The sequence below is a fragment of the Papaver somniferum genome, chromosome 6, assembly GCF_003573695.1.
Source record: "Papaver somniferum cultivar HN1 chromosome 6, ASM357369v1, whole genome shotgun sequence".
Lineage (NCBI taxonomy): Eukaryota > Viridiplantae > Streptophyta > Magnoliopsida > Ranunculales > Papaveraceae > Papaver > Papaver somniferum.
Window position 1 is genome coordinate 61,706,518 of NC_039363.1, and position 7,949 is coordinate 61,714,466.

At 36.2% G+C, this 7,949-nt stretch overlaps 1 pseudogene; it reads left to right on the forward strand.

Annotated features, from left to right (window-relative positions):
• LOC113287746 lies at positions 1-3,168 on the forward strand (annotated as a pseudogene).
• Positions 3,169-7,949: the final 4,781 nt, after the last annotated feature.

Here is a 7,949-nt window from a genome sequence, read left to right on the forward strand (position 1 = left end):
TTGAAACTCATCATAACCAAAGCAACAAGACATAATTTTCTTCTCCTACAACAAAAAAGATGGAAGGAGAATACAGAGAAGGAGGAGGAGAAATTGAATCAATGATATCTGAGCAAGTGAAAATCAATGGAATATTGACACCATTGACTTTATCAGCTGATGGGAAACTTAGATGGACAGAAAGAGGTGAAAAGTGCTTAACAGTTGAAAAACAAGTGCTTGGGTTTTCTACTGAAGGATCTTTCATCAAAGTTAAAGCTTTTCTAGAGAGAGAAACTGGGGTTTATTGTGGTGTTGGTGGTGCTGGAATTAGAGGGATTAGACTTAGAAAAGATTTTCTTTTTGAACCAATTTCTGAAGAATCTAAGACAAGTTTGAGCCAGAAACTTCAAGAATGCATTGATTCTTAGGGTTAGTGTTTTTTAATTTAGCTACTGTTTTGTCAGAATTTTGGGTCAAAAAGGGTCGAGATTTAGCCTTATTCGTTAATATACGTGTTCCTTCGTAACAGACAGGCCAAAACGGTTGTTTATTATCGTGAATCCTTATGGGGGAAAGAAATCTGCCTCTAAGATATTTGACGAAGAAGTTAAGCCTCTACTAGAGGCTGCTGATATCCAATATACAGTACAAGGTAGGTTTTTAATTGTTTGTTCTTGTCTGTTTTACCTGTTGCCTTTAGTTGTTTCCGCTATTTATTATTGTTTCTTTGATTGCTAGAAACTCAGTACCGGCTTCATGCAAAAGAAGTGTCTAATGCGCTGGATCTCACGAAATATGATGGGATTGTATGTGTCAGTGGAGATGGTATCTTGGTTGAGGTTGGTTAACCACGCATATTTACCATATGGATGAGACAATTGCTTTTTCTTGTACTAATTAAAGTGAAGCTTGTAAAGTTCCTTTGATGAATGTAGTTGAGTATGATACTCACACTATGACTATTTCTAACATCCTCTCTACTGTCCAAACATAGCAATTAGATGAGATGTAACGTTTTGTCATGCTAACAGCTTAGATTTTCCATTCACTTGATCGCTAAAATTCCAAACATGTGGGAAACATGACAGCTACACTGAGGATGACTTATTCAACATCTTGTTGTTGCTTCGTAAATGGTTTTGTTGTGTTACTTTCATGGTTCCACTGTCTAACAAAGTGTAAAATTTGTAGTAGGTAGTAAATGGGTTGCTCCAAAGAGAGGATTGGGCTTCTGCAATTAAAATGCCTCTTGGAATTGTTTCAGCAGGTTCGTCATTTCCGGAACATGTATTGTCAGCAGAACCTATTGTACTACTCTTTGCGATTTTATACCAACCTATTGTTGTATGCAGGTACTGGTAATGGCATGGTGAAGTCACTATTGGATGAAATTGATGAGCCATGTTCGGTATCTAATGCGATGCTTGCAATTATCCGAGGTACTGCACCTTAATACATTGGTTCTCTTTTACTTCTTTCATTCATATTTGATCCATTTTATATTATTCTTTCCTCGTACACGTTAGATGTTAGTGATGTTTTAGTGAGTTGTCTTATTCTGATCTGTTCACAATCTTGTGTTGGGTCTGCTACAACCGTTTCAGGCCATAAATGTTCCCTGGATGTTGCAACTGTACTTCAAGGGAAGACCAGGTTTTTCAGCGTCTTGATGCTTGCTTGGGGTATCTATAACTAGTTATTTGAATATTAGAATTATAGTTTCGATTGAAAGTGAAATCAATGTATTGTGCTGACTCCTCCCCTCTTTCATTTTCCCAGGTCTTGTGGCCGATATTGATATTGAATCTGAGAAATATAGGTGGATGGGAAGTGCTCGCCTAGATTTCTATGTACGTGTTCAATTTCATGTATTCTGCTCTATTCAATATACGTATTATTAGTTTGTCAGTACCTGTATATATGTGATCCATATGTGGTTGTGTTATGCAATCTTCCAAAAATTCACAATTTTTCCCGTTTCCCTTTCATGATTAAATTGATGATGGTAGTATCTAGTTCCCTAACTTTCTCGTGAAGATTTCAAATGAGTGCACTTGAGCTTCGAACTTTATTGGTTGATGCTACGATTTGAATTTCTACCAGGGGCTTCTGAGAGTGATACGTTTAAGGAAATATAACGGGCGTGTCTCTTTTGTGCCTGCACCTGGTTATGAAACTTTCGGTGAAAAGAGCAGCTTTCATTCTCTCCACCAAAACCAAGCAGATGACTTAAAAGTTGCAGAGAATTGTTATCTAGGACCTGAGATTTGTATGGAAGATTTGGAATGGAGAAGTCTTGATGGACCATTTGTTTCAGTTTGGCTCCATAATGTTCCGTGGGGAAGTGAAGACACTTGTGCAGCTCCCAGCGCTAAGGTAGATTTTCTTCTCCTTAGGTATCTTAGCCTTTTAACCCCTAGCTTTTTCATATTTTTAAAATGGAGGCAAGATTCATTGGACATTTTGTACTTGGTCTATCGGGTATCGTTACTGTTATTATTTGATGAAAACGCAGTTTTCAGATGGTTACTTGGATTTGATCATAATGAGAGACTGTTCGAAATCATCGTTGTTAACTTTGATGACAAAACTGAATGATGGAAGCCATGTGATCACCACATGTCTTTTACCTCAAGGTATGCTAAGAATAACAATGACGATTAACCTGAACATTTGTTATTCCACTCCATCTGTTTTACCGCTTTGAGTACGTAGTTAGTCTGTGTTTGTTTTTTTTGCATGAGAAAAGGCAATACACTCTCTTGCTATATTGGTGTCTCTCAACTGTATGTGATTTCCATGCCGTTTTTTTACAGGTGAAAGCATTCATTTTGGAGCCAGGTCAGCGAGCAGATGATCCATCTAAAGGGGGTATTATAGACTCGGACGGGGAAGTGCTTGCTAGGGGGCAAGGAGCTTACAAATACGAGAATAAAGATTTGATGACATATGGTCCACTGCAGATCACTGTTGATCAAGGTTTAGCTACACTTTTCTCACCTAGATTATGATGCAGCGCTTAGGAAAAATATTCTTTGTTTTATAAGCAGGAGTTCGCTTATCTGTTTTATCTTTTCAAACTTTGTCATTTGTGTGCATACATACGTCAAAGAAAACATTAGGCTGAAATAACAAAGACATTGTATTTATGTTGTGCAATAGAAGTATTTTGGTTGTAGAAAGCAATCTCTGGTGGGAGTAGTAGATTGCTTAAAGACAAGTTTTAACCTTGTTGCAAGATTCGGATAATCTTGATTTACTTGTCCCAATAAAATCAAGAAATTGAACACCATGTGAAAGCTTGCAACAATCATGTGATCCCTATGCAGTATTTTTAGGACAGCCATGGATGGATGGATTTGGTTTATACTGAAAATAGGGTAGTGTTGATAAATTTACCCAAAGATGAATTATGATGTTTTATGCTGACGGACCGCGTTAGCGTTCGTCCCTCTTTTAGTCATGTTCTCGGATTTGTCTCGATAATGGATAGGGGATCCCGTGAACCTTTTCGGGGCAACACTTATGGAGCAAATTTTCATTGACAAGTCTGCGGCAACCCACAAGATATAGACCAAAAAATGGGTTCCACTGGGAAAACCCGAAAAGAATCTTGTGAACCTTTTTAGGGCAAATCCTATGGAGCAAAATTTCATCAAGTCTGTGATGGTCATGAATATGAACCAAAAAATGCTACTATGACACAGGTAACCAAGCAGCAGCTATGATTTCACTTCCAGCTGAACCACCTGACATAGCTACTGTACTAGCACTTGATCTAGTTTCACTTTCTTAATCTTTGGATTTAGACCAACTAATATAACTAAGCAGCCCACCTAGCCCAAGCCCCTCTCTTTTTAAACCAAGAGTACTTGTACTTATGATAAAGTGATCAACGAATCTTGCATCTCCCGATCCATCTGACCTAAGAAACATAATTCCACCATGAAATGTTGCATAAACAAGGTTACTCACTAAGTTAGCCAAAGAAAGAGTTTCCACATTCAAATAAGGTCCAGCATCATTGGGAACTTTACATTCCCCACCAGCATATTCAAGATCACCACTATTTACAGTAGTTTCTGGCGTAGGAAGCCTAATCTTACCAAGAACTTCATCCCTTGAGCCACTTTCTCCGCTTCTACTTATGGACCCATCTCCCTTAATACCACCACCTCTTCTTTCAGGATCTCTAATCCCGTCAGCTGAATCTCCAAACCCATCTCTCTTAATTCTGAGAGTATTCAATTCTGGACTAGGTCCCGGGGTTTTTCTGCATTTGCGGTTTCCTCTCTGTGTCATTTACTTTACCTTTCCGCAATTATAATTATTGTTATTATAATTTAAAGTAAATTACATAAGCGCTAACTCCGTACATACTTGATAATGATCCTATAGAGTTTGTTAAGTACGAACCTGTTATCAAGTATCATATTTCGTTGTTGTATTGTCTCGATCTTGTATCCATAGTCAATCACACAAATTATCTTGTTGTCGTATTGTATCGATCTTGTATCCATAGACAAGCACACACAGTGTCAACCGATTTGTTGTATTGTCTCGACTCAGTCTATAAACAATCACTTTCGGTAGAGGACTTATAGGTGGATAAATAAAAGATTGTGGTGTATTTGGGTATCCTCGTCTTTTCAGTTTCAGTTTTAATATTGGTTATCTAAAATAGTATATGAAACCTTTGTGCTTAACTCTTATAGGTTGTACAAGTCTTATAAATTTGTAAGATCCTTTCGGTTGCTCGAACCTTTGTCATATTTGTGACAAAAAGGGGGAGAAATATATGGAGTAAATAAGTGATTTTTAATCACTAGAAACGAACATTTGTGCTTAAATGTTATATCTAACGAAAGAATAAAGCATAAACTAAGGGGGAGAAACATATCATCATGCTGTGTAGTATTTTTGACTACAAAAGGGGAATAACAAAGATGTTCGGATTGAGTATTTACCTAGCCTACCTTTAGGGGGACTAAAAGATTTTGCTATTCAAATGTCAATAACGACATTTATTTATTGAATATATGCAGGTTATTGTGCTGTTGAAACTTGGAATCAAGCGTATGAATAATGAGTTATTCTGTAATTCGTTTAGCTCCATGTGTAATAAGAGTTTTGTCACTAAAATTGACAAATGGGGAGATTGTTAGAGCATAGCTCGGTTGAACCCACCAAGCGTTGGTATGTCAAGTTTGGTTGTCATATTTTAGTATCAAAACTCATCTAGAGTCGCTTGATTAGATACTAGAGTCAACTTCGTTTAGCTTGGACTAGAAAGTATATGAATGTTGGGACATACAAGTATTACTCCGAAGACCTGAAGAATGAGAAGAAGTAACGAATACAACGACGATATCATCCTTCTACTTGAGGTTAGTAATATTGACTTGATCTTGTTTCCGTTCCTAACATATCTTTCAAGTCGTGCTATATTGAAAACATAACATGAGAAGCTGTATATATTGTATATAATACTCTAGTGGTGAGACTTGGTCATAATAGTATGATCAAAGTATCGAGGAAAACATATTACGAAGTATAAATGCTTATCTTTTGGAACTTCGAAAATACGACATCGATATAATCTATTGTATATAGTTATTTGATTATGAATGCATTATATATGTGTGATTTCATCCTAGAAACTATGTATCTTTACATGAGTTAAAGTAAGTAGATGTATGAACTTGTTTTCATAATCGAAATGGAAATCATGATTGGTCTTGCTATTCATTGAATATATTTTGGATGACCAATGTGACTTTGGTAGAACTCATCTTAACCTTTTCGAGAGTTGAGGTATAACCGGTCATAGCCTATATAATATAGCTAGTTGTAATCGGTCATGAGCTACATAAAAAATCAAGGTATAACCGATCACAAGCTATATTGGAATGCAAGTTGTAACCGATCACAAGTTACTTTGGGAACCAAGGTATAACCGGTCACAAGATGAATTGGGCAGTTAGTTGTAAATGATCATAAGCTACCTTTGGGAAGCAAGTTGTAAACGATCACAAGCTAAACCGGGAAGCAAGGTGTAACCGGTCACAAGTTATTTTGTGGAGCAAGGTGTAACCAATTACTGCTTGTATTAGAATCATGTTATAACCGGTCACAAAATATTTTGGAGTGATGGTTTAATCGGCTCTTTGTACAAAACCAATAACCATGGCTCACATATTTCTTCAAGGTGTGTGTGAATTAGGATTTTGGGTTTGTTAAGATGAGAAGCTTCCAGATGTCGACATGTTTGAACATGTACATAAATCTTATCATTTATTGTTCAAAGATATTCCTTGATACTCAAGGTGATTCCTGGTCCGAAAAAGTGAAAAACATTTAATTATCATTTTCATCATATATGTTTTAATTATCAGCAATTAAAGCGTACCCTCTGGAAAAAATTATTAGTTAGTGTGCTAGACTAATAATAAAAAAATTTCTATGAGAGGTTTCAAAAATGTTGGTTAACATTAATTGGAAATAAGAAAAACCGAATTTAGGTACTTTAATGCATATCTTGAGAATATTTTCGGTTTTGGAATTCCCTTGTTGTCCAAACAACCTTGGTCTATACTTGAGTTTGCGTTTCTTGCAAACATCCTAAGAGCCAGAAAAACTTCATTTTTTGTAGTTTCTGGTGAAGCCGTCTATTCGGAGAGGAAAGTACCATAATTAGGCGAAATCTCTTACGAACGCTCGTTTAAAGACTTTTTTGGGATCAAGAAGCTCTACGAGCACCGTTGGTGGGAAACTAGATAATTGCAGTGTTATTAGTTTTCAATTGTTGATTTGATTGACAAACGGTTATTGTGACTTTTGATTGCACCTAGTTTATTTATTCTTGAGAACCTTCTCTTCTGATATAAGGCTCACTCAAACTAGATCAAAGTAGCGACAGGATATTAGAACCATCTTCGGGGTCTAAAGACATCTTGTGATAATCCATTGTTAACAGACCGCATTATTTTCGTGATTCATCACAAGAGGATTCAAGTGTTGTTTTGCAGGTATTTGAACGCAATTAAATATTTGAAGACGAATAAGAATTTTATTAGTTTTCGTATCTTGTGGATTTAGTGCACAAACCTTGATCGTCTGGGATCCAACTAGAATTGGTTTATCTTTGATAGACTTGATTGATTGATTGTGAATCTATAGATTGATTATTTCGATAGTCAAAAGTTAGATTGATCTAACCAGACAAAGAATTTTATTAGATTAAACAGAAGAGCCTTTGTCAAAAACTCAACAATATCTTATATCAAGATTGATTACAGTGGTTACCAAATGGATTCTTACTTTGCTATTTGGAATACAATCCAAAGGCTTGCTATTCACGTGCGTGACTCTAAAAGTCGAAGGCGCAGGGATACTGACGAAAATAAGTAGCTAGGAGTAGTCTGCTTGGTCTTAACTATATGAAGTTGGTATTAGATTTTGTGTATCGGCTTAATGCTGAGAGTATTCAAAACTGGACTAGGTCCCGGGGTTTCTCTGCATTTGCGATTTCCTTGTTAAGAAAATCTTGCTTTGCCATTTACTTTACTATTTCGTAATTATATTTGATTTATACAATTTAAAGTAAACTGCACTTGTACGTTACTTCACGACACTTAGTATTGATTCTATAGAGTTTCGGTTGTTACCAAACCTATTATCAATTGTACACTTTGTTGCCGTATCGTCTCGATCTTGTATCCATAGTCAATCACACAAGTGACCATGTCGTTTTATTGTCTTGATATCGTATCCATAGACGATCTCACGAAGTGTGAACCGAATTTGTTGTATTTTCTCGACTCTGTCCATAGACGATTGCATTCAGTATATGACTTATAGGTTGATAAATAAAAGATTGTGGTGTATTTGAGTATCCTTGTATTTTCAACACATCCAAACCATGAGAGCTTCCCTTATTTTATGCTTTTATAGAAAAACTTAGGCAA